This window comes from Arvicola amphibius, chromosome 14 (assembly GCF_903992535.2).
Source record: "Arvicola amphibius chromosome 14, mArvAmp1.2, whole genome shotgun sequence".
Classification (NCBI taxonomy): Eukaryota; Metazoa; Chordata; class Mammalia; order Rodentia; family Cricetidae; genus Arvicola; species Arvicola amphibius.
Genome location: NC_052060.1, coordinates 11,583,826 through 11,611,630, shown reverse-complemented (window position 1 = coordinate 11,611,630; position 27,805 = coordinate 11,583,826). Strand labels below are relative to the sequence as shown.

The window sequence follows — 27,805 nt, the reverse complement described above, 5'->3', positions numbered from 1 at the left end:
ACCAGATTGGCCTCTAACTTGAGGCCATTTTTCTGCCTCTGCCTCCCAAATGCTGGGATTATGGGCATCTGCCACCACTCAGTTCTAAATCTGAATTCTTTGTGAAAATCTTTGCAAAGTCATGCCTGACCAGACCCTGGCTAAATGAGGACATCCTATGGAGGGATTGCCATATAATCTCCCTGGAATAGCCTCGGTCTCAAAGCCAGTTCTCTTCTCAAATGTTCACTGCTCACAATCACACTGCTTTGAGAAGTATACCACTTCTGTCCAAAGAGCGTCCAGAACATTACACACTGAACAAAGGTCAGGCCCAATGATTCTAGGCTGGAATGTGTTTGTTTCAACACTTCGCAGTAAAATGGGATTCGTTAAAGAGAAAGGAGAGACACGCCTGGCTTTCCCCACTGAACACAATGTCCTAGACTAGGACTCGTCTCATAACAGATCTGCTTGCGGAATCTTCTCCATCTCCCACCACCGTGGCTGGTTGCCAGTCCTGTTGCCACTGTAGCAGGCCGTGAGTACCGACCAAGACTCTCAGGACTCCATGAACTGCTTTTGTAGCACTGTGTTCTTCTTAGGAATTTGCCTTGGCAGCATCCTTGCGTTCTTATTAGACTTGGGCTGACAGAGGCCATATTCTGAAATGATATAATTCTGGTAAATCCTTAAAATATCTAGAGTTAAGGAGATTCTCTGGCTTTATAAGGGATATGAAAAGATTTTACTAGTTGAAAATGCTGCCTTACGGTTTACAGTCTTTATAGGCTGGGACAGGCATTCTTATCAAATAATGTGAAAATTTAGTCACCCTTTTTATTTGCTTTAAAGCAACTCATTTAACACTAAAATACATCCCAAATGCCAGCGCTGTGGTAAGCACCAAGGTTACAACGATGCTCAAAGACTTGCCCCAGATTTTAGCTTCCTGGAGTAGACAGTTGACATCAGAGGTTGGCTTCCATCAAAACCCACATGGAAAGTTCTGGAAACTACTCTTAATACTGCAGCAAGGTAAACAAAGCATTTCGTGGTGCAACCCAGAGGCCTATTTGCCGATTCAAAGAATGCCGGAAACTATGAGGATTACCCAAGAAAAAAACCGACGGGGAAATGGTCATAGAAATTTTTTTTTTTTAAAAAGATGTTGCTAAATATTCCTTATTCTGAAGGCTGAACTGAGAGCAGCTGCCCACAGTGACAAATCAGGTGGTGTGCTATGAGGTAATCAGTCTCCGTCAGATCATGGGGTCCCCCCTACCTGGAAATCCAAGCAGATGGCTGCCATAGACCAGTATGACAAAGGACAGAGGCTTAGCCTCTTGATGTGGTCATTCTGCTGGAAGAGGGCTGGCTGGGCAGGGACCGGAAAACCACAGACACAAGGGTGCGGTCAGTGGTTCCCCTTCTGAGGATGACCAGGTGGGCCTCTAATAGGTTCAAAAGGGTAAAGGTAGGTGTTCAGATTGCTGAGGCCAGCATGGGGGATTCTAGACCAGGACGACTCTCAGGTCACTGGACAGGCGGCGAGTGCCACGAGAGTTGAGGGGTGCATTGAAATCTTTTGAAACTATTTACGTGTATGCATGTTTTGCTGCATGTATGTCTGTGCATCACATACATGCCCTACTGGGCAGCCATGGAGGGCAAAAAGGGGTGTCAGCTGCCCTGGAACTGGAGTTATAGACAGTGGTGGGTGCTGGGAATTAAACCTGGGTCTTTTAGAAAAGCAAAAAGTGCTCTTTTTTAATTTTAATGATTTTTCTTAAGCTCTACATTTTTTTTTTCTGTTCCCCTCGCTGCCTCTCCCCTCCCCATCAACCCTCTCCCAATTTACTCAGGAGATCTTGTCTTTTTCTAAACTTCCCATGTAGATTAGATCCATGTATGTCTCTCTTAGGCTCCTCATTGTTGTCTAGGTTCTCTGGGATTGTGATTTGTAGGTTGGTTTTCTTTGCTTTATGTTTAAAAACCATTTATGAGTGAGTACATGTAATAATTGTCTTCCTAGGTCTGGGTTACATCACTCAAAATGATATTTCCTAGCTCCATCCATTTGCCTGAAAAATTCAAGATGTCATTATTTTTTCTGCTGTGTAGTACTCCATTGTGTAAATGTACCACATTTTCCTTATCCATTCTTCGGTTGAGGGGCATTTAGGTTGTTTCCAGGTTCTGGCTATGACAAACAAAGCTGCTATGAACATAGTTGAGCACATGTCCTTGTGGCACGATTAAGCATTCTTTGGATATATACCCAAAAGTGGTATTACTGGGTCTTGAGGAATGTTGTTTCCTAATTTTCTGAGAAATCACCACACTGACATCCAGAGGGGTTGTACCAACTTGCATTCCCACCAGTAATGCAGAAGTGTTCCCTTTACCCTACAACCTCTCCAGCATCAGTTATCATCAGTGTTTTTGATCTTGGCCATCCTTACAGGTGTGAGATGGAATCTCAGAGTGTAACAGATGCTCTTATCAGCTGGGCCATCTCTCCAGCCAGGAGATCTGCATCGTTGGTTCATTAGCATTGACCTTAGGGTCTATAAACAAGGGCTGAGTGTAGACATGAGAGCGGAGGGCCACTTCCCGCCAACCGGCTAGCTTTACCCGACATAATTACACAGAAACTGTATTTATTTAAACACTGTCTGGCCCATTAGTTTTAGCCTCTTATTGGCTAATTTTTACATCTTGCTTTAACCCATATTTAGTAATCTGTGTAGCATGAGGGGTGACTTACCAGGAGAGATCTTAACCTGCGTCTGTGTCGGAGAGTGTAACATGAGGGGCCAGGCCTGCTTGTTTGGGTTTCTGTCCCGCTGGGGACCCCACAGCTGGAAAGCCCCAAAGAAATAACACAGAGATCTCTGTAAGTTACAAAGCTGATTGGCCCATTAGCTCTAGATCTATGTTAGCCAAGTGGCTCAGTACCTTTTTTCAGTGGGGCAGATCACATCCTGCTGCTTCGGTGATCTGGGCAGGAGTGGGAGGAATCAACTTCCTCCTTCCCAGAGTTCTCCTGTTCTCATTAGATCATTTCTACTTCCTGTCTGGTTTTCCCACCTTTACCTCCTGCCTGGCCAATCAGCGTTTTATTTAAAACATGATTGACAGATTACAGACAAAATTCTCCCGCACCACTCCCCCCTCTTTCAAAAAAGCAAAAGAAAATATCCATAGTCCAATTTTTGGGAATGTGGGCGCAGAATTCCAGACTACTTCCAGCTGGTTGGGGGCGTTGATAATCTTATGGGGACCTGTTCTGGATGAAGAACTCAGATATCTGGGCCATCTATTCTTGTCGGAGACTTCTCAGGTGGTCGTCCCTGATCAAACTGGATTTTTCTTAACTCTGAATAAATCCACAGCCTCTCATTTTCTGTGGAAACAAAAGCAAAATCTCTTCTCCAAAGTAATATACCTTTTGACTTCAACTTTGAAGCCGAGGTATTTTCAAAATACCTATCTGCAACATTTATAAGCAAATATCTTTTAGCAGCTGTTGCTCCTTCCTCAGCATTTAAACAATTCAAAGAGAGCATAATAAAATACAGTGAAAGACCCCAACCCTAGTCTCCATCTTAAGATGTTTTTGTGATATTTTTGTGATCACCTAGGGAAAAACAAGGTATCTGTGGGCGGCAGGAGCAGTCTTGAGAAAAACACCCAGTCCTTTGTGTATCAAAGCTCAGGAGGCAGAAACTGGCTGAAAACTGGCTTAATTTAGACTTGTTTTTTTCTGAAAACTTGGTAACAGCTTTAAGTGCACAATCTATACAGTTATAAGATATGCTGAACCAGAGAATACAGACAATTTACTTTGTACAATAGCCTTATCAGTGAGTGCTGTGGACCATTTCTACCAAAAGGAAATGGACTTGTTTTCATCCTGTTAGACTCCTTCCCCAGTCAGCCAGTCCTCCCGATGGAGAAGGTACCACAGAGACAGCCTGGGAGGAGGCCTACCTTCCCCGAGGCTGGCATCATGTGGGCGGAACAGATGTCCTCGACCTGAAGACAGTCTTGCTACCTGTGCAACTTGTCTCACACACATGCCCTGGACCATAATCTGGGACTTCTCTGAACCTGTCTGCCATGATTGCGTCAGTTACAAAGGCATCGACTGCATAGAATTCGTGATCGAGACGGCCCGCCAGTTGAAGTGGATACATGGCTGCTCCCCTGGCCGAGGCTGCTGCCACAGCTGCGATGGACCAACGTAGCCATTTTGAGTATCTGTCACCCCCGGCTTCTCCCACCTGCCCAGTGGACTGTACCCATCCTACCTCCACCTGAACCACCTGGAGCCCCCAGCAGTGGGAGCGCCCTCCTCAGCCAGCTGGGTCAGCCCAGAAAGATGGCTTCTACCTGCTGCGCCTGTGACCTTACGCTCTCACTCATCCTCCTCAGAACCCCCAGTGGCCACTCCTCGGGTGGCCCAGCCAAAGGCTCCTCCTGGGAAGGTGCAGGGAAGGACCGCTCAGGCAGCGATGGAGACCCCCCTCCACTGTTCGGTAAGAAAGACCCTCGGGCTCGGGAGGAGGTGACCCTGCCCCGTGGGGTGATGGACTTGACCCAGGAGGCCCGAGCTGAGCGCCGCCAGGACCGTGGGCCCTCATGCCTGGCTGAGCGCCTGTCACCCTTTTTGGCAGAGGCCAAAGCCAAGGGCTCTTTGTAGCCGTCTGCCCTGAGCCTTTGCAATGGAGCAATGGACGCAGGGCTGGTGGCCGAATTGAGCCATGGAGGTGCCAAGGAGGTAGCAAGGCAGGAGGAAAATGCCCGGCTGCTGCAGCAGGCTGAAGCTCTGCTGCCCATAGACCCTGTGAGTCTCCACTGCCACCACCACCACCACTGTCCCCCAAGGGTCCCCCTGCACTCCCTTCTTTGACACCTGCCCGTGTCTATACTGTGCTCCCTGAACCAGGCCATGAGCACCATGCGGTGGCACCCACCTTTGCCTTCTGTGGAGGCCTTTGATGACTGTGTGGGACCCATCCAGATAGCATCCCATGCTTGTGATGCCAGGGCCCGAAAGCGCGGGCCAGATCAGCTGCTAGGGACACAGCTGGACCGGGACCAGGACACCCCACCAGCTGTGCTCCTAACGGTCTGAACCCCAACCTCATGGTGACTGGGGGCCAGACAGTGGCAGGCTCAGGACGCTGGTCTGACCCTGAAGCTCACTTGGCCGCACACCCTTGGCTGCCTCGCTCAGGCAGCACATCCATGTGGCTTTCTGGACACTCTTATGGCCTGGGACCCCCTCTCTACACCAGGGTATGCCCCCCGCCTTCCCACCTGGCTAAGGGGGGATCCTTGTCATTGGCTTACCAGTTCGTCAGGGATCCCCAGTCTGGCCAGCTAGCAATCACCGGCCTCCTTTTGTTGAGCTGATGGAACGAGCAGCAGGTGCCTCCTCTCTGGCCAGCCCTGTACCTGCCTGGCTGCAGCCCCCTGCACCATGCCCAGCAGTTGCAGCTCTTCTCCCAGCAGCACTTTCTGTGGCAGCAAGAGCTGCTGTACCCGCAACAGGCTGCCCAGGTCCTGGAGCTTCGGCAGAGTGCACAGCTGGTGCAGGAGCGATTGAAAGCCCAGGGACATCAAACTGAGATGGAGAAGAAAGACCTGAAGCCCACCGTGGCTGCTGATGCCGATGGCCTCACCCCAGATGTGCCACTTCCAGCTGATGGGCCCAAGCACCTGGCACTTGTCTCCCAAAGACAAGCCCATCTGCCTGTCACCTTCCAAGATCCCAGAACCAAGCCCAGAGGAGCAGCCGAACAACTTGGGTCCAAAGGACCACTGAACGGAAAGTGCTCTTGGTGATGGGAAATAAATAAAAGCCTTCCCTGAACCCATCAATCAATTCTTTAAAAAATGGTTTATTATATAGGATTGTCTGCAGAATGTTCCCATCAGCAATAACGTACCCAATAGCCCACTGACCCAGACGAGTACAGCTCAGCCGGAAGATGTAACTGCCAGGACCCAGAAGAGGGGATCTCGGGACAACTGACTTGGACCAGGCTATCCCCGGGACCTGCTCTTGCTCCAATATGAGGATGACCTGCTCCTGGCAGCCGTGACCAAGGAGGGATGCATGCAGGGCCAGAGCAGCAATGGTGGACAGAGAGCAGCATTTGGGTCCGGACTTTGAAGCCATGGTGAAAAGGTCCATACACTGTACTCCTCACAACCCCAACTTCCCTAAAGGTGGATGGAATCCACCTGGATCCACGCATCACACGGCAAAGCAGCCCAACCAGAGCACCTCACCGATAATCAGGACCCGATGTCATCATGGAGACGCCAATGCTCGCAAAACCCGTTAAAGATAAGACTTGTCAGGGCTTAGCATTGACTATAACCCTGGCCCTCCTTGCTTTGAATGCCAGGGTCGCAGGGAGCCCTCACTTGCCTAAGCAACTTACCTGGCAGGTGTTCTCCCAAACGGGAGATATGGTCTGGTCTGTTACTGGCTTCCAACACCCTGGGACCTGGTTGCCTAATCTCAGCCCTGATTTCTGCCAATTAGCTGCAGCACTTGATACTTGGGACATAGCTGCTTATAAACATGATCAGCTAACACTTAACATGGAACCAACTTCTGGAGGCGATGGGGTAGAGGGTTGTTCCAATCTTATTAGGCGATGTCTTCTTGCTCCATTTGATTTTTATGTCTGTCCCCGGGATGGGAGAGATCAGGCTACTGTCCTCCGTTGTGGAGGCCCTGGGGAATACTTTTGTGCTGCCTGGGGATGCGAGACCACAGATGATGCACCTTGGAACCCATCCTCTTCCTGGGATAAAATTATAGTCCGCCGTGGTTGGAAAAAGCCCCCCCCCCCCTGGAAAGATCTTAAAAACAGGGGATTGTAGGTATGGAACAGGTGAATGGACCTGTACCTCGGGATATTGTTTACCTCTTAACCTTTCTTTTACCCCTCAAGAAAAACATGACTATCAAAACTGGTTAAAGGGACGTACCTGGGGCATGCGGTGGCATATGGGAGGAAAAAAAATAGGGGGCTAATTTTTAAGATACAGCTAAGAGTAAATCAGAATCATGCTCCCATAGGACCAAACCCCGTCCCATCGAAAAAAAAAGGGGGGGGGGACTCATCCAGATTAGATTCAGAAAGCAGCCATTGAAACTGCCTAAGTGCAGCTCGATCTGGCTTGGTGGCTGAATGGAGCTCTAGCACTGAGCTCGATAGGGGTAAGTCCAGTTTCCACAATATGGTGGTCCCTGATTGCTTTCTCCTGCCTGTTGATAATGGCAAATGCAGAGGCTTTCATAGCTGATACAGAAGGGACCACCTTGCCTCCTGATACCGAGGAAAGATTATACAATCTGATAGAGGGAGCATATTCGGCCCTTAACTTCACTCAGCTGGCATTAACACAGGCTTGCTGGCTCTGCCTGGCTCCTAATCCCCCCATATTATGAAGGAATAGCCATAACTGGAAATATATCATATGCTAGCAGCATTCCTGAGGTCTGCGAACATCAGAACATATACAAGTTAACCCTCCCTCAAACAGAAGTACAAGGAACATGCTTAGGAGCTGTGCCTCAAACCTATCAACCTTTTTGTAACCAGACATTAAAACTCCTTGAGGGAAACTATTACCTGATTCTTCCCCCCCCCCCCCACCACCGCTCAACCCGGGACATGGTGGGCTTGTAATTTGGGATTAACTCCTTGTGTGTCAACTCAGGTTTTTGACCAGATTGCAGATTATTGTATAATGGCACAAATATTTCCCCACATTATTTACCATGCTCCTGAGACTGCCCTAAACTTTTATGAGGGTAGCTCTTGCTCCAAGAGGGAACCATTCACCATGACTTTGGCTGTCCTGCTGGGAGTAGGAGGGGTTGCCGCAGGACTGCGCTAGTACAAGGAAACAAACTGGCCTATCTCCAGGATATTGTTAGTGCAGATTTGCAGGCCCTTGAAAACCCCATCTCTCTATTAGAAAACTCTCTCACTTCCTTGTCTGAAGTGGTCCTACAGAACAGGAGGGGACTGGATTTGCTGTTTCTTAAAGAAGGAGGCTTACGTGCTGCCCTTAAGGAAGAATGTTGCTTTTATGCAGACCATTCCAGGGTTATCCGAGATTCCATGGCTAAGCTTAGGGAGCATCTCAAAGAGAGACGCAGAGAATATGAGGCCCGACAGAGCTGGTTTGAGGGATGGTTTCACAGATCCCCTTGGTTAACCACCTTAATATCCACCATCATGGGGCCCCTTATAATTTTGCTTTTGATTCTGACATTTGGACCTTACATTCTTAATAGGCTGGTTCAGTTTATAAAAAGTAGACTGTCTATAATGTAGACCATGGTCTTGGCCCAACAGTACCAGATGCTTAATCAGACAGTTCCCGAGACAGCCCCAACCAGGAAATAAGAACAAAGGATATAAAGACTTAATCCTTGCTAAAGAAAAAGGGGGGAAATGAAAGACCCCAATCCTAGTCTCCATCTTAAGATGTTTTTGTGATCACCTAGGGAAAAACAAGATACCTATGAGTAGCAGAAGCAGCCTTGAGACCAGCCGCCAAGGGGGCTATGGCGGCAGGAGCAGTCTTGAGAAAAACACCCAGTCCTTTGTGTATCAAAGCTCAGGAGGCAGAAACTGGCTGAAAACTGGCTTAATTTAGACTTGTTTTTGTTCTTAAGGTCTGACAACTTGGTAACAGCTTTAAGTGCACAATCTATACACTTATAAAAAGATATGCTGAACCAGAGAATACTGACAATTTACTTTGTACAATAGCCTTATCAGTGAGTGCTGTGGACCATTTCTAACAAAAGGAAATGGACTTATTTTTATCCTGTTAGACTTGTTTTCCTCCTGATGTTGATCCCCCCCATATGTTAATTTGAGTTGACCAATGATATTGCTGTTGCTATGGTTCCCTATTATGTAACCCTGTGACCCTATAAATGCTTGCTGAAAGAATACCAAGGGGGCTCAGTCTCACTGGAGTATTGAGTTCCCCGTTGGCGCCTTCGACATTAAAGAACCTGTTGCTGTTTGCATCCATTGGCGTGGCTTATTGAATCTGGGAGATCCTTTCCTGAACCCTAGAAATTAGGGTCTTTCAACAGTGTCAAGATTCTCTGTGGATCTCAGCACCAGACGATACATCCAGGAGGTGAGTGAGTTCCTGACCCCGCAGCAGCAGCCCGGGAGCCCAGGAGCGGAGCACAGCCTCAACACCCTACACTTCCCTGGTCTTCCGGTGAGGGCTACTCTCCCTGGCTACTGCCTCTCTCTTCCTACCCCACCCAGCTTACATCCAGAAAAACCCCCCTTTTTCCTCCCCTCTTTGGGTTCATAACATCTCCAGCTCAGCCTGATGGGGCACTGGGACTGGATAGGGAGTGCAACCGGCGGGTGGGAGTTTCCTTGTTTCAATAGCCTGCCTGCAGCAAGGTAGGCCCTTTGTCTGTGAGCTCCTTGGCAAGCAAGGACACCTGATCTCAGCACCAGAAGATACATCCAGGAGGTGAGTGACCTGGGAGAGGGAGCACAGCCTCTCCTCAACACCCTACACTTCCCTGGTCTTCCAGCTGGGGCCACCTTCCCTGGCTACTGCTTCTCTCTTCCTATCCCACCCAGTTTGCATCCAGAAGCCCCGCCCCCTTCTTCCTCCCCTCTTAGGACTCATAACACCTCCAGCTCAGCCTGATGGGGCACTGGGACTGGATAGGGAGTGCAACCGGCGGGTGGGAGTTTCCTTGTTTCAATAGCCTGCCTGCAGCAAGGTAGGCCCTTTGTCTGTGAGCTCCTTGGTAAGCAAGGACACCTGATCTCAGCACCAGAAGATACATCCGGGAGAAGATACATCCGGGAGCACCAGAAGATACATCCAAGAGGCAAGCAAGGACACCTGATCCTGTAAAAGAAGATCCATAGAGGAGCATTCGGAAGAAGAGATGGGCAGGTGCCAATGCAAGAATTCCTCCAACAATCTGAAAAACAACATGAAATCACAAGAACTCAGCAATCTTACAACAGGAGGATTTGAACACCTCAATCAAGATGAAGTAGAAAACCTTGACTTTTTGAAAGTGATAGAGGCCCTTAAACAGGAGGTGAAAAACTCCCTTAAAGAAATGGATGAGAAGAAAAACAAAAAGTTTGAAGAACTGAGTAAATCCGTAAATGATATCCTAGGAAACCAAGGAAAAACAATCAAACAGATAATGGAAACAGTTCAAGACTTGAAAACTGAAATGGAGGCAAGGAAGAAAACACTAACCGAGGGCCAGCTGGATATGGAAAATCTAGGTAAACGAATAGAGACTACAGTAACAAGCATAACCAACAGAATACAAGAGATAGAAGAAAGAATCTCAGATTCTGAAGATACCATAGAGAAAATAAACGCACTGATCAAAGAAAACAGCAAATCAAACATTCAGGAAATCTGGGACACAATAAAAAGACCAAACCTAAGAATAATAGGGGTAGAAGGAGGAGAAGAAGTACAGCTCAACGGTCCAGAAAATATATTTAATAAAATTATAGAAGAAAACTTTCCCAATCTAAAGAAAGATATTCCTATGAAGGTTCAAGAAGCATACAGAACACCAAATAGACTGGATGAAAAAAAAATCCCCTCGCCATATAATAACCAAAACATAAAACATACAGAATAAGGAAAGAATATTAAGAGCTGCAAAGGAAAAAGGTCAAGTAACTTTTAAAGGTAAACCTATCCGACTTACACCTGACTTCTCTATGGAAACCATGAAAGCCAGAAGGTCCTGGATAGATGTACTGCAGAAACTAAGAGACCATGGATGCAAGCCCAGACTACTATACCCAGCCAAGCTTTCATTCACTATAAATGGAGAAAACAAAATTTTCCAGGATAAAAACAAATTTAAAAAATATGTAGCCACAAATTCAGCCTTACAGAAAGTAACAGAAGGAAAATCACAAACCAAGGAGTCCAACAATGCCCACAATAACTCAGTCATTTAGCGACCCTTCACCAGCACATCTCAAAGAAGGGAGACACGCAATCTCTTCTACCAAAAAACAAAAACAAAAAACAAACAAAAAAAAAATGATGACCGGAGTTAACAACCACTGGTCATTAATATCACTTAATATCAATGGACTCAATTCACCTATAAAAAGGCACAGGCTAAGAGACTGGATACGAAAACAGGATCCAACATTCTGCTGTTTACAAGAAACACACCTCATCCATAAAGACAGACATCTACTTAGAGTAAAGGGTTGGGAAAAGGTTTATCAAGCAAATGGACCTAAGAAACAAGCGGGTGTGGCCATACTAATTTCTAACAAAGTTGAAATTAAACTTCAAACTAGAATCAATCAGAAGAGATGGAAAGGGACACTTTATACTCATAACAGGAAAAATCCTTCAGAATGAAGTCTCAATCCTGAATATCTATGGCCCTAATATAAAAGTAACCACTTATGTAAAAGAAACATTACTAAGGGAGTTGGTAGGACCTTGGACTCAACATAGTGTAGAGAACCCTGATGGCTCTTTGGCCTGGAGAGGGAGAGAGTGGGGGTATGGGTGGAGGGGAGGGGAGGAGATGGCAATTTTTTAATAAAAAATAAATAAACTGGAAAAAAAGAAACATTACTAGAACTCAAGGCAGCCATCAAACCACACACATTAATAGTAGGAGACTTCAACACTCCTCTCTCTCTAATGGACAGGTCAATCAGACAGAAAGCTAACAGAGAATTAAAAGACTTAATGGAGGTAATGAACCAAATGGACTTAACAGACATCTATAGAACATTCCACACAAATAGGAAAGAATATACCTTCTTCTCTGAGGCTCACGGAACCTTTTCGAAAATTGACCATATACTCGGTAACAAAGCAAACTTCCACAGTTACAAAAAAATATTAGTAACCACCTGTGTCTTATCAGATCACCATGAATTAAAATTAGAATTCAACAACAATGCTACCCCCAGAAAGCCTACAAACTCATGGAAACTGAACAGTCAACTACTGAACCACACCTGGGTCAAGGAAGAAATAAAGAAATTAAAGTCTTCCTTGAATTTAATGAAAATAAAGACACAACATACTCAAACCTATGGGACACTATGAAAGCAGTGCTAAGAGGAAAGTTCATAGCACTAAGTGCCCACTTAAAACGGAGAAAGCACTCATTGGAGACTTAACAGCACACCTGAAAGCTCTAGAAAAAAAAAAGAAGCAGACTCACCTAGGAGGAGTAGAAGACTGGAAATAATCAAACTGAGGGCAGAAATCAACAAAATAGAAACACAGAAAACAATCCAAAGAATCAATGAAACCAAAAGCTGGTTCTTGGAGAAAATCAACAAGATTGACAAGCCCCTAGCCAAACTAATCAAACGGCAGAGAGAGAACAAGCAAATTAATAAGATCAGAAATGAAAAGGGGGACATAACCACAGACACAGAGGAAATTCAGAGAATCATTAGATCTTACTACAAAAGCCTGTATGCCACAAAATTGGAAAATGTAAAAGAAATGGACACTTTTTTAGATAAGTACCATATACCAAAGTTAAACCAGGACCAGGTGAACAATCTAAATAGTCCTGTTAGTCGCAAAGAATTAGAAACTGTTATCAGAAACCTCCCTATCAAAAAGAGCCCAGGACCTGATGGGTTCAATGCAGAATTCTACCAGAACTTCCAAGAAGACCTAATACCTATACTCCTTAAAGTATTTCATAATATAGAAACAGAACAATCATTGCCAAATTCCTTTTATGAAGCTACAATTACCCTGCTACCTAAACCACACAAAGACTCAACCAAGAAAGAGAATTACAGGCCAATCTCACTCATGAACATTGACGCAAAAATTCTCAATAAAATACTGGCAAGCCAAATCCAAGAACACATTAGAAAAATTATCCACTACGATCAAGTAGGCTTCATCCCAGTGATGCAGGGCTGGTTCAACATACAAAAATCTATCAATGTAATCCATCATATAAATAAACTGAAGGAAAAAAACCATATGATCATCTCATTAGATGCTGTAAAAGCATTTGACAAAATTCAACACCCCTTTATGATAAAGGTCTTGGAAAGACTAGGGATACAAGGGTCATTCCTAAATATAATAAAGGTTATTTACAGCAAGCCGACAGCTAACATCAAATTAAACGGAGAGAAACTCAAAGTCATTCCACTAAATTCAGGGACACAAGGCTGTCCACTCTCTCCTTATCTCTTCAATATAGTGCTTGAAGTTCTAGCAATAGCAATAAGACAACATATGGGGATCAAGGAGATTCTAATTGGAAAGGAAGAAGTTAAACTTTAGTTATTTGCAGATGATATGATAATGTACATAAGCGACCCCAAAAACTCCACCAAAGAACTCCTACAGCTGATAAACTCCTTCAGTAACGTGGCAGGTTACAAGATCAACTCCAAAAAATCAGTTGCCCTCCTATACACAAAGGATAAGGAAGCAGAGAGGGAACTCAGAGAAGTATCACCTTTCACGATAGCCACAAATAGCATAAAATATCTTGGGGTAACTCTAACCAAGGAAGTGAAGGATTTATTTGACAAGAACTTTAAGTCTTTGAAGAAAGAAATTGAAGAGGATACCAGAAAATGGAAGGATCTCCCTTGCTCGTGGATTGGGAGGATCAACATAGTAAAAATGGCAATTCTACCAAAAGCAATCTATAGATTCAATGCAATCCCTTCAAGGTCCCAACAAAATGCTTCACAGATTTTGAGAGGACAATAATCAACTTTATATGGAAAAACAAGGAACCCAGGATAGCCAAAACAATCTTATACAATAAAGGAACTTCTGCAGGCATTACCATCCCTGACTTCAAACTGTAGTACAGAGCTACAGTATTGAAAACAGCTTGGTCTTGGCATAAAAACAGAGAAGTCGACCAATGGAATCGAATAGAAGACCCGGATCTTAACCCACAAACCTATGAACACCTGATTTTTGATAAAGGAGCCAAAAGTACACAATGGAAGAAAGAGGGCATCTTCAACAAATGGTGCTGGCATAACTGGATGTCAACCTGTAGAAGAATGAAAGTAGATCCATATCTATCACCATGCATAAAACTCAAGTCCAAATGGATTAAAGACCTCAATATTAATCTGAACACACTGAGCTTGATAGAGGAGAAAGTGGGAAGTACTCTACGACATATGGGCACAGGAGACCGTTTCCTACGTATAACCCCAGCAGCACAGACATTAAGGGCAACATTGAATAAATGGGACCTCCTGAAGCTGAGCAGCTTCTGTAAAGCAAAGGACAAGGTCACTAAGACACAAAGGCAGCCTACTTACTGGGAAAAGATCTTCACCAACCCTGCAACTGACAAAGGTCTGATCTCTAAAATATATAAGGAACTCAAGAGACTAGACTTTAAAATGCTAATTAACCCATTTAAAAAATGGGGCTCTGAACTGAACAGAGAATTCTCAACAGAAGAAGTTCAAATGGCCAAAAGACACTTAAGGTCATGCTCAACCTCTTTAGCTATCAGGGAAATGCAAATCAAAACAACTTTGAGATACCATCTTACAACCTGTCAGATTGGCTAAAATCAAAAACACCAATGATAGCCTGTGCTGGAGAGGTTGTGGGGTAAGGGGTACTCTCATTCATTGCTGGTGGGAATGCACACTTGTGCAACCACTTTGGAAAGCAGTGTGGCGATTTCTCAGGAAATTCGGGAACAACCTACCCCAGGACCCAGCAATTCCACTTTTGGGAATTTATCCAAGAGATGCACAATCATACTACAAAAGCATTTGTTCAACTATGTTCATAGCAGCATTATTTGTAATAGCCAGAACCTGGAAACAACCTAGATGCCCTTCAGTGGAAGAATGGATGAAGAAACTGTGGAATATATACATATTAGAATACTACTCAGCGATAAAAAACAATGACATCTTGAATTTTGCAGGCAAATGGATGGAAATAGAAAACACTATTCTAAGTGAGGTAACCCAGCCCCAAAAAGATGACCACGGGATGTACTCACTCATAATCGGTTTCTAGTCATAACTAAAGGACATCGAGCCTATAATTCGTGATCCTTGAGAAGATAATAAGAAGGTGAACCCAAAACAAAATAAAGACAAAAGTATTAGTAAGTATAAAAAATTACTAACTTTTAAAAAATAGTATTTTTTACTCATTAACTATCCAGCTGCCTCATTAATTATTCTTAGGAATCTGATCAATTAGTAATTCTAAGGAAATATATGAGATTAATTTGGAGTTAAGGTTTACGGAAAACAACATTAAATTGCTCTTGTACCCAGTGACACAGTCACGTCAGAAAGCTACTCTTCCCCATTGCATGGGTTTCCTGCTGGACGTGTGCAGCAGTTTTGACACAGGAACACTTGCTTCTCCAGCTGTGTTTCGTCATCTGAGGCAATGCCCCGTGCCTTTCCTCAGCCAACCTGACATGTCAAGAGCTTATGTGGTCTAATCTGATGCAAAGAACTTAGCATTGCGCACACAGCCACGCTTGTTGTTTGGGAATACAGCAATAGAGCAGCGGCTGCCAAGGAGGGACCGTAATCAGATTTATCCTGTGACTTTCCCGTTAAAAAAGAAATACAGTCTCCTTATGTTATTATAATGAATACTTGTGTACGTGATGCCACCCGGTCCGTGTCTGACAATATACTTCTCTATTTCCCCTGGGTTAAGGAGAACTGATCTTGTCATCTGTAGTTAATGGACCATGAGTGATGAACAGAGCTCTCTAAGATCAGCTTTCGGCACTGCGTATTCAAATCTTGTTTCTCCCAAACCATTTCCATATTCGGATTTGGTCCTGTCCTCTGTCCTGCACCTTCATGCTCTGACACCAGTTGACCTGGTGAGTAGGGTTAGCCACTTTCCTGGAAGCCCAGTGCTAACTAGCCAGACACGGAAGTGACTTGGAACATAGGCATTTCTTGACACTCAGTCCAATCTCAATGGACCCCCCCCCCCCCAACTCACCTTTTCTTTAGCCAAATGCTCAAATGCCTGTCAGTAACCCACCCCTACTTAACTGATGGGAAGTCAGAAAAGTATGGGTGGAAGGGAGGGGAGGGAAGGGGGAGGAGGAGGGGAGGAGATGGAAATTTTTAATAAAAATATGAGAAAAAAGATTCTCTGTGTATTTTCCATCTTTACGTGACTTTATTTTTTTTTCTTTTTTCTTTTTTTTTTTTTTTTGTTTTTTTCGAGACAGGGTTTCTCTGCAGCTTTTTTAGAGCCTGTCCTGGAACTAGCTCTTGTAGACCAGGCTGGCCTCGAACTCACAGAGATCCGCCTGCCTCTGCCTCCCGAGTGCTGGGATTAAAGGCGTGCGCCACCACCCACCACCGCCCGGCTAAGTGGCTTTATTTTTAACCTCTTTCTTTTATTTTCACTTTTAACTTTTGGCTTTTTTCAGTGGGGCAGATCACATCCTGCTGCTTCGGTGACCTGGGCAGGAGTGGGAGGAATCAACTTCCTCCTTCCCAGAGTTCTCCTGTTCTCATTACATCATTTCTACTTCCTGTCTGGTTTTCCCACCTTTACCTCCTGCCTGGCCAATCAGCGTTTTATTTAAAACATGATTGACAGATTACAGACAATTCTCCCGCACCAGGAAAGGAGAGACATGGCATCTGCCAGAGGCGTCTGCCTGATGCGTCTGCCTGATCTGCTTTCTTTTTCCCACAATTTTATTCTGTCTGTTCCGTCTACCTAATTTTCTGTCCTATTAAAGGGCCAGGGCAGTTTCTTCATTAACCAATGAAAGTAACACATAAACAGATGACCCTCCTCCATCATTTTCCCTTTTTCTGTTTAAACAAAAAAGAAAGGCTTTAACTTTAACATAGTAAAATTACATATAACAAAATAGTTATCAAGCAAAAATTATAGTCACAATATTTATATCTATTTTATCTTTTATCATAACTAAGGAAAACTAAACTATCTATTTATTCTTTAACTCCATCGAAGACTCCAGATCCACAAAACAATATAACTTATTCAGAGGGCTTCTCTGATCTCATGACATAGTCAGGTGATCCTGCCACTAACTACACTGTTCTAGATGCAATAGGCACCAATCAATGTACTTCACTTGTTCTTTTAGTAAATTATTTGAGTGTCTATAGTATGCCAAAGACTATTTAAGGAGACACTAAAGTTTAGGAACAAGTTTATGTCCCAGTCATCGAGATACAGGAGCTGGTAAAGTAGTATAATATTAACATTGATCAATCAGCAGACATTGACCGTAATTTGGGAAGACGTGTTTGAATTTGTATGTGTTTTTGTTAGCTACTTTTCTATTGCTGTGGTAAGGCAAAGACCAAGGTAACTTATCAGGGAAAGCATTTCATTGGGCTGTTGTTCCAGAAGACTAGAGTCCGTGATAGTGTTGCAAAGGCACCGTGGCAGGAGAAGCCGAGTTCACATCTTGGTCCGCAAGGAGGGAGAGAGTATACGGGTAATGGCGGTAATGGCGGGAGTCTTTTGAAATCTCAAAGCTTGCCACCCCCCAAACACCTCCTCCAACAAGGCCACACCTTATCCTCCTCCCCACAAAGTCCCACTAACTGGGGACCAATTATTCAAACATGCTAGCCTTCGGGGGGCCATTCTCATTTTAACCAGCACAGTGTGGCAGGGTGGAAAGATGCCCGGAATCTGGAGAAGGTCAGGGAGCAAAGGGCCCCGGGGGCCGCGGAAGCAGTCCTCAGTCCGACATGTGGCATTTCAGTGTTTCAAACAGCTAGTGAGTCTGAATGATAGCATATGACTGACAGTGCCTTGTGTCAGGGGCAATGAAAGAAAAGACCGAGGTTTCAGAGTGGAACCTTTTCGGGGGCTGCAGCGATAGGAGGGGTAGAAGGTGAGGACAATTCCTTCACAATTTCTAAGCCACAGATCTTGTTTTGACAGAATTCCGTGAACACAGAGCACTCATAATCCTAAATACTTGGAATGAACAGCGATCTCAAGGTCCTGATGTAGATGATGAACTCATGAAAACAACAGATGCTTAATCGTTCTCGGAGAACGCACCGGTACCACCTGAGCTTAGTGACGCCTGCATATTAATGACCCGCCTCTAAGCTGGAGCGCGGCAGCAGCAGGGCTCTTCAGAGCAGTGTTCTGGGTTCCCGTGAGCCTGATCTTCTAGAGATGAAGGGCGTCCATTGCCTCGCAGCTGTATTTCTGAAGACGAAAACTAATAACCGCTGGTTGGTTATAGTCAAATAAGCTTGTGGCTACTCACTTCTCATTGTGAAGCACTTTGTGCCCAATATAAATCATCTTTTATGTAATAAGTTTTTGAGGAGTGACTTTCAAGGGAAACTTTCTTTTAAAGTATGTTCAGCGGCTCTAAGCAAACTGTAGGGGATAAATCACACCCAGTTAAATGCCTGTGGAAGGCTCTGCCAATCCTGTCTCCAAGCCTATGATGAGGATTCTAATGGACTGCTCAGAGGCTGAACAGCACCTTTTTTCAAAGGTCTTCCAAGTCAATAATTTGAGCTTTCTCCATGTGAGATTTCCCAGAGAGGTACTCTGTGATCTTAAACCTTCTTACAGGGGTCCCTGCTCTAAGATCAACATCCAGTTGCATGAGGAGAAAAGCGGGGTAACTCGCCTATTCAACAAGTACTTACTGAACATCCATTGTATACAAGCATTCATTTTGGGCCCTGGCATACTGCACTGAATGATCTCTGTGAAGTTCCTGCTCTAAAGGGCCTGGTATTCTTCTGAGAGGCGGGAGGGCCTGTGGGACTTTGAGTCAGACATTCCTGCGTTTATATATTGCTACTGCAAGCTTAAGCATGCCCTGCCCCCACTTTTGTCTTTTAAGCCTCCGTTCTTTATTTGTAAAGTGGAACCAACGAGATATTCAGGACTAAAATGATTCAAACATCTAGCACAGGGGAGGGATGCAATTGCTTGATTACAGATAACGTTTTGGCTGGCTCTCAAGGGACTGACTTTTGTTATGCTCCCCTCAGCAGAAGGAGCTATGAGGGCTACAGCACCACCCCTACCTTTATAAGCTCAAGGGACTGCATGAGCTATGCCGGGTATGGTTAACATAACTCCCCAAGCGAGCTGCTTGATAGGCTGGGCAGCTCTTGACTTCCTCCTCTCACCAAACTTCTCGCCCACACCCCCATGCCGGCCTGCAGGATTCTGACTTTAAAGACCACTGCATTATTTTAAACAGTAAACTAGGCACATTGCTTGTTTGTAAGGGCCCTGCACTAAATGTGTCTCTTAAGATTATAAAATGATTAAAAACAAAGAAAAATAATATTTTTATAGTTATAATAGTTATAGATGATTTGGTGTTAAATTCTGGTATCCGTAACAAAGTCTCATTGGTGTACAGCCGTTATTTATGATTGCACCATGGTTGCCTTGGGGTGCAGCAGCCTGGTTGGGTCACCATGAGGAAACCATTTGGCTTACAACACTGAAGTATTTACCTTCTGGCCTGTTATTAAATTTGGCAATTGCTGATTTAAAATGTAACTGTTTTTGAAGATATACCAAGTACCCCATTTTCTGGATTGGTGAGGCAATGTACTTTGAAGTGAAAAGGACCAGTTAATATCCGGTGGATGTACAGAGAAACCTTAATCTCGGCAACCAGAGTATCTAAATGGGACCACACAAGATACTCGGGAGACTTAGAAGTATGGCTTATTTCATCCTCATGCTAACTCTATACACTTTTTTTATAGGAGAGGATTGAAACTCAGAAGCTGGGAAACATATCTGAAGTCACAAAGCTAAGAGAAGGCTGCATGGCAATCTGCTTCCATTGACCACAGACCGGTACCCCTAACGGGCTGAGAACCTGAGAACCGTATAGCTGAAGCTAGATTTATATATGGGTAGGCTTATTCAATTACATGTCAACTATGGTTACTTTGTTCATTTTTTTATTTTCTCCATTGTGTGTGTGTGTGGTCTGTGTGTGTGTTAGGGGAGGTGGGTATGGGTACATCTGAGCGGAGGCACATACATGGAGGTCAGAGGCCAACTTGTGAGAGTCAGATCTCAGCGTGTATCACGTGGGTTCAGGGCATTGAGCTGAGGTAGTTAGCAGCACACAGCCTTATCTCCTGAGCCATCTCACTTCGTGGATGGTCGTTGTGGTTTTCGATCACTTCTCTCAGGTTTTAACATTTTCTTCAGTGACACATGTGTTTACAGAGGCTGGCGTTCTGCAAAAGGTGGCTATTATTATTCGTTACTACTCCAGAGCAGACACATTACTAAAACCAACACACAGCGCATATCTGAAGTCAGCCTTCAGAGAGAAGGAAGTGGGGGCTTTAAGAACTCGGAAGGTAGTTAAATAATGTTTCCTAGACTCCCCAAAGGTTAACCAGTCAACTCTAGGCCATCTTTGTTATAACTCGGAAATTATGCTCCCCCTGAACGCTTCCGTCCTGCGGTCAGGGAAAGGGACAGACTGTTCTTGATGTTTGAATAAAGTGTTAATAATCCTACTCCAAAGGTCAGGTTTATTTTTAAACTCTTTTTTTCTGAAAAGATTTTTATTTTTAACTGTGTGTCCGTGTGCGGCTATGTACACTTGAGGGCAGGTGCCTGAAGAGGTTAGGCAGCAAATCTTTGTGGCGCTTTACTTGCAGGTGGTTGGATGCTGGCAGCCCCCCACTTGGGTTCTCTGTAGGAGCAGCGTGTGCACTTAACCACCGAGCATCTCTCCAGCCTGAAACATCAGTTCTTTATAGCTGATGGACAAGACATTGCTGCCTATATCCTGCAGTAAAAATGCCTGAGCATATGAAAAGGAACCCCCTCTCCCCCCAAAGAATCAGGACTGGCAATAATTGGATGTAGCTGTCAATTGTACTCTGTGGTATTTTTAATGGAAGACAACTGGAGGAAATGAACCTACAGAAGTGCTTTACCTTGAACTTTGATGATAAAGGAAGTGTCTGCTTCCGGCTAGAGAGCTTATGTGGCATGCATTTCCCTTGTCTCTAACTGAGCACTTTGTTCCCATGATGAATACATGTTAGTTACCCTCTTACCTTGTGCCAGACACTGAGCCAGTGTAATGCTGTGTTTTGCAACCACGCTGTGCAGTAGATGTTGCTATCTGTAGGGTCAAAGAACACCCTGGCCATGAGACCCTGCCCCTAACCAATTGAGGAATTGAAATTCAACCAATCTCTGAGCACAAAACCAACCAATCCCAGATCAAAAAACCAACCAATCCCTGAGCACAAAATCCAAGTAATCTCTGAGTTTGTCCCAAGCTTGGGAATTGAGATCCGACCAATCCCCACCATGAAAATCTCCACCTTGGACAGCTCCACCCCTAAGAAATCCTACATAAGTCCTGTACCTTTTCTGTTCGGAGCCGCCCCATTTTGACCCTGACAGAGGCAGCCAGCCTGCTGGATTCCTCCCTCCCAACAAATCTCTTGAATGAGGTTTGTTGTAAGGACTTTCTTTCACTGGAGCAGAGCAGAGCTGTAATGGCTCTCATCAGAGCAGATCAGAACGGTAACAGCTCTTGCTGGAGTGGAGCCGGAGCAGAGCTGCAACACTTTGGCTGGGGAATCTTCTCTTTGCTGGAGCCAAGCGTTACAGGCCAGGGAAGCTGAGGGCAGTGTTACCACTTCTCCAGAGCAGAGAGGATCAGAGCGAGTTGCTATACCTGCATTAGGGAAACCTTTCCTAAGCACGGACTATGGCACTTGAAACTTCCCCCGCTGGAAGAGCTGTAATACAGCTGTTGGGATACCGTTCCTTTCAGAGCTGTGGTAATCCTTGATTTCCAACTACCAGGATACCTTTCCCTCCCGAGTTGCAACACTTACACTCTCTATAGACTATGGATAGGCAGAAAGGCTCATCGACTCAACCAGGAGCAACACTACCAGTAGGCAACAGAGCCAAGTGGGAGTCGTCATCTCTTCCAGTTCTGTCATAAGTGTGGGCCAGAGTCCAGAGGATATTCCTGGGACCCCCAGGTTCTCATATCCATGAACAATGAGTTGAAGTGACATAGTCATAGTAACAGAAGAAAGCCTAGTGGCTCAGTGGCCCAGGACTCAGGATGCTTTGTGAACCACCTTGCAACACTAGCCTTCTCTTGTATTTTCAGATCCCAGGATTTTCTTGTGCATGTTCTGTCCCTGACACACAGCCCTATAGGGGATGAGTCTCTAGTCTTTTGGTCAGTTGATGTCTTCACCTGCTAATCTCAATGTCTCTCTGCCTCATACTCTCCTGGCAAACTACTGGCCTCACCTGCTCCTCAGATGCTTATTGAGAAGTCCTACCAATGAGTGCAGCATGGAGATGAAGACGTGTCCTAAGGGGGCACATGATGAATTCAACCCAGACCATGGAAGAGAGGGGTGGAAGACTGGGAATGGGGAGGACTGCTGTGGGTATGAGGGTTTCTCTTATGATGTAGAAAATACTCTGTGGGTTTTGGCGGTGGTTCACAGTTCTTTAGAGTATACTGAAAACAACTGAGCTGTATATGCTTAATAAATTTTACACATGTATCTCAATAAAGCTACTAAAAAAGCAAATATAGTTTTAAAAGAGTATGCTATATAAAATGTATGTCATGGGAGTTTTGTATACAAGAATATAGGATCCAGAAAGTAAAATTTGATGCACAACTAATTGTGAAGGTAAGAGAAAACCAACTGAAAGCCCAGATGCAAAGCAGTCCTACATGGTGCCATTCCAAGCCTTGGCTTCCTGTGGAAATCCCACGGGGATGAGGTGAAACTCTAGACTGGTTTCCTAGACCATCTCTGCACCACTAAGATGGACTGACAAAGCACAAAGCATCCTTCAGCCCTGACCTGCACTCAGTGTCGTACAAAGACAGCCACCCTGGAGCTTGCCGTGCTTCACATTTCAACTATCCTATGTTGAGAAATGAGATCTATGTGCACAGAGTACGTGCAGTTTTGTCTTAGATGGCTACAGGTCAGACTTCATTCTTTATCTGTGCTTTCCACCAATTCATGATTCCAGCTCATCCATGTTGAACCCAGTGTCTTATTCCTGATTGAGATAAAGTGTGAATGGCCCTGAATTGATTCCTGGAGTGAAGGCTATAACTATTAAGGTCTTTCAATTTCTTTCCCAGTTTAAAAGAATTTCTCTATTTGATGACTCTATAGGAAGTAATTACATCATAATTAAACTGGCATTTCAAGAAGCAATGGCCCACTAAACTGAGACTAAAAATGTCTATTAAAGAAGTGCCAAGGCTGAGGGCAAGATATTCTACTCTACCCCTGATAACCTCTCTACACAGGATGAAGAAAAACAGGGTGAAAGAGTGTGCTCGAGTCCCAACATCTGGATGAGCTTTCTAAAGCCTCATATAAAAAGAACCAACATTTGCCGGGTGGTGGTGCATGTCTTTAATCCCAGCAGTTTAGAGGCAGAGGCAAGCAGATCTCTGTGAGTTCAAGGCCAGCCTGATCAACAGAGTGAGTTCCAGGACAAGCTCCAAAGCTACAGAGACACTTTGTCTAAAAAAAGTAAAACAAAACAAAACAAAAAAACCTTAAAATAGCTGTATTACAACGAGCAAGAACAATTACAATAAAGCAATCACTGGGGTTGGAAACAGGTTACTTTCTGGTTGTACAAAAGTACCGCATCTCTAAAGATGCTCTTTCACACTGAGGACCTTTGTTATTGTATATGCCATGACTGAAGTTCATTAGGTAGCTGGGTACAGCATCTCTAAAGATGCTCTTTCACACACTTCTGAGGACCTTTGTTATTGCATATGCCATGACTGAAGTTCATTAGGTGGTTGGCAGCTCTCATGGTTAAACACATTAGCTTGTTTTTATGTATGTGTGTATGTGTATACTCTTCAGTTTATAATCTTTATAGTGTGTTGGTGTTACTGTATCAGGGATTATTAGCATATACAGTGTTTGCAGATGTTGGAAAAGTTTCTTTCTGTGCTTGCTCATCTCTAGAAAAGCAAGACAGAATCATAAATTAAAATCCTCTGATTTCAGTGGGTCAGAACTCCTTAAGGTGACATGCATAAGGTTGAAAAGAGGATAAATTCAAATCATTACAGTTCAAAAGGTTGCCTCTCTTGACTGTTACTTTTCAAAGTACTTTGTGTATGGGAAAAACCAATGCTTAGGTGTTAGGGGTGACTTAACACCTGAATGCATCATCTCTAGAGACACCCCTCCATCCAGTAACAGGACTGCCCCACCCCCATTGTACCGATGAAGTAGACACATCAGATGTTAAGTAACCTCCAGGGCTCTTAAGAGCCACATCAGGATGACAATGACTTTTAAACTGTGGTAAGAACACAAATTATCTGGGGGCCTTGGAAAGATTCAGACAGAATTCTTAGTTCAGGGGTGGGGTCCGAGAGCCTGTAAGTAATTCCTAGTAAGTCAATGGATCACGACCCACAAGATCCAGGGAAGGCCATCTGAATGGCCCTGTTCGCTTTGGAGTAACAGTGGTTCTAGATCGTAGGAGCTTCAGTGATACAAGCACCCCTTAGCATTTTCTAGGCCATAGTATGATCCTGTCCCAGGATCCGCAGAAAAATGACACGCTAATGGGACCTCTCTGTCCTTGTATTTCTACTTGGTGAAATGTATCTTTTATAATGTTTCTGGTCTCGAGAGCTGTCTGGAGTGCTACAGGAAGCTGGGCACTGTACTCTTATTCTTCAGAGCCTCCTTGCCTTGCTGTTCGGAGGTCAAACAGGCAAATTCTACACAATGCAACATTCATGAAGGGAAGTGATGTGTGTAATTTCTGGGTTTGACATTTTTTTTTCTTTCTTTTTTTTTTTTTTGTGGGGCAAGTCTTCTAGCTCTTTGCCAACTTGAACCAGAGGCACGTGGGTCCTTTAGAAGCCATGCTGGAAGATGGATCTTCAATACTATAAGAACTTGCCTGTGGATCAGGTCTTGGAGAGGAGCTGAGCTGTTTCCTGACCATCAGAAACATGTGTTGAAGTTGAAAGAAATTTTTCTATTGTGTTTAAATCCTCAGTCGTTTCTGGTTTGTCATAACAGTCACTGCTATTTTACTAGTGTAGAGATCATTAGCAACCATTTGAACAGTGTCTCTCTGTGCTGTTTGTTTTATCAGAAACAATTTGAGAATGTCTGGGCTGAACATGGGCTCACAATAATTTAGTCTCTCCAGCAAAAGCCTGTGTAACTTTTTCCTGGTACTGATCTGGCAGTCCAGTCTGACCACCATTATCTGTGTGTCACTTGGTTGCCAAAGTGCACTGAGCCATCCCTCCAGCCTTAAAAGGTAGTTTTAAATGGAAATCAACACAAAGCCCCACCCTCAAGAATCCTCCCAGTTCCCGATGGAGTGTTCACCTCTGCTGCTAGTTCCCGCTCTCTGCCGCCTCTTGCTTGAGCAAATGCAACCTAACAACTGAGGAGTATATTTCAAAAGCCTTTACACTATGGGGATGGAGGAGAGAATAGCAAAATGAAAAGGCTGTGCAGACCTTTTTATCCACGAAGGGGGTCCAATCTATCGGCGGCAGCCATCCTGAAGCTACTTACAGCCTGCGTTCTGGCTTTAATTCAACGGCCTGGGACTCCCTGTCTTCATCAGTAAAACAGGAGTTCAGTGGAAAAAAAAAAAAACACCTTTCACAGGACCTATTTTACCATGAGAAATTACACAGCCTATTTTACCATTAGAAATCATTAGAGATAACTTCTCTACAAACAACTAAGAATGTTTAATAATTTATAATAAACTTTTTACAACGTTAACTGCTCAGACACATCTAAATTAGAAGACATTATTGAAAAGAGTAAGTCTGGTTAGGAAAGCTGAGATGGGTTAGAAATCATCATCACACATGACAACTGTAGTTGTATCAGTAAGAGAAAGATGAAGTACAGCTGACATATCAAGTCAAGGAGCAGACTGCTAGAATGTGGAGTCAAGTACCGGGCCGTTTTCTCTAAGTGTGATGACAGCCAATTTTCCGTGCTATGCTAGTGGAGCTCAGGCAATTCTGTGGAAGACGGGGAGGAAGGACTGTAGGGAGCCAGAACAGTTAAGGATGACTCAAGAAAACCCACAGAATTAACAAACCTGGGCTCTTAGGAACTCAGAGACTGAACCGACACCAGAGAGCCTGCCTGCACCGAGGTCGGCCCTCTGCATTTATGTTAGTTGTGTAGCTTGGTTTCCCTGTGGGACTCCTAACAGTGGGAGCAGAGGGGGGAGGGCTGTCTCTGACTCTTCTGCTGGCTCTTGGGACCCCTTTCCTCAGACTGGGTTGCCTTGTCCAGCCTTAATGAGGGTATGTGCCTAGCTTACTGCAGCTTGATATGCCATGTTTGGTTGATTCCCATGGAGGCCTGCCCTTTTCTGAAGAGAAAAAAGAGTGGATGGGGGTGGGGGTGGGGCAAAAGGAAGATGGGGGGAGGGACTTGGAGGAGAAACTGCAGTTGGGATATAGTAAAATAATAATAATTAGAGAGGTAAGCCAGCCGAACACTAGCATACATACATTTGCCTCTCTGCTTCCTGACCATGGAGATACAATGGTTGATTTGAGCTCTGTTGTGCTCTCTTCTCTGCTGGGACAGACTGCAGCCTGGCTGTGGGCTACAACAGCCCTTGCTTCCTGAAGTTGCTTTTGTCAGAGTGTTTTATCACGGTGGCAGGAGAAGAAATAGATACTTGCTAACTACATAACAGAACAATATTGGACACAATGGCTACACTGGTCCTGTATCTCCTTACTGTACCACAGCCTGGCAAGACAAAATTTAAATGAAATTTCTGTTCTGTTTTTTTGTCAGGCTAAATATCAGTACATCATACAATCCTTCACCTATTTCTGTGCCTATAGAAGCACCACACTTTTGTAATAAATGTTTGAGAAAACACAATTTAAGGTAAAATTTTCTATCCTGTCTATGTTTAGCTGTGGGAAACAGGCCAATATATATAATAGGGGAAGGAAGCATCCAGTAGATGAAGACAAAATCGCATGCAGCTCACGGCAGCACATGCAGGATGACATGTAAGAGCCTGTGCTGTGATACTTAGTCTAGTCACATGACAAGTGACGAATCAGCACATCTGCCACATTTGTTAACATTATTTTAAAACTTCATTTGTGTTTATCTTTGCCAAATCTGTGAACCTGTCTTGGTTTTATCCTTGTGTAAGAGATATGACTGATTCTATGCTTGTGCATATAATTTATATAACATAAATATGAAAAATGAAAACTGAGGAGAATGTGGACACTGGGGAGACAGCTCAGTGGGCAAAAGCACCTGCTTTGCAAACATGACCTGAATTTGCATCCTCTGCACCACATGAAAAAGACAGGCATAACTACCCATAGTTTTAATCCTAGCACTGGGGTGGAGGAGTCGGGGCAGAGAGAGATGAATCCCAGCCAGCCTAAAATAAAAGTAATGAGAGCCCATGCCACAAGACAAGTAAAGTAGACAGATATGGAGAAAAAGACCTATGCCCTTGTCCCATGCACATGAATGTATTGGAGTGCAGATCCACACATTCATGTGCCAATGAACACAGATGTGGACTTGAGAAACACTAGTCTACTCTGTACTGCTTGTGTGTGTACATGTGCATGCATGTACGTACACACATGTTCTTTAGCATATCATTTAACCCATATTACTACCCATCTCAAGGACAGGGAGAATGACAT

General features: G+C 44.4%; 1 long non-coding RNA gene across 3 annotated transcripts; it reads left to right on the top strand.

Moving 5' to 3' along the window:
- Nucleotides 1-342: 342 nt before the first annotated feature.
- Nucleotides 343-26,490, top strand: LOC119801310. Of its 3 annotated transcripts, XR_005283163.1 has the most exons (4): nucleotides 343-520; nucleotides 17,989-18,290; nucleotides 19,806-19,958; nucleotides 20,724-21,946. It is a non-coding gene; the product is annotated as an uncharacterized LOC119801310 (long non-coding RNA). The 3 variants fall into 3 exon arrangements; XR_005283164.1 differs by lacking the exons at nucleotides 17,989-18,290; nucleotides 20,724-21,946 and adding an exon at nucleotides 24,936-26,490; XR_005283162.1 differs by lacking the exon at nucleotides 17,989-18,290.
- Nucleotides 26,491-27,805: the final 1,315 nt, after the last annotated feature.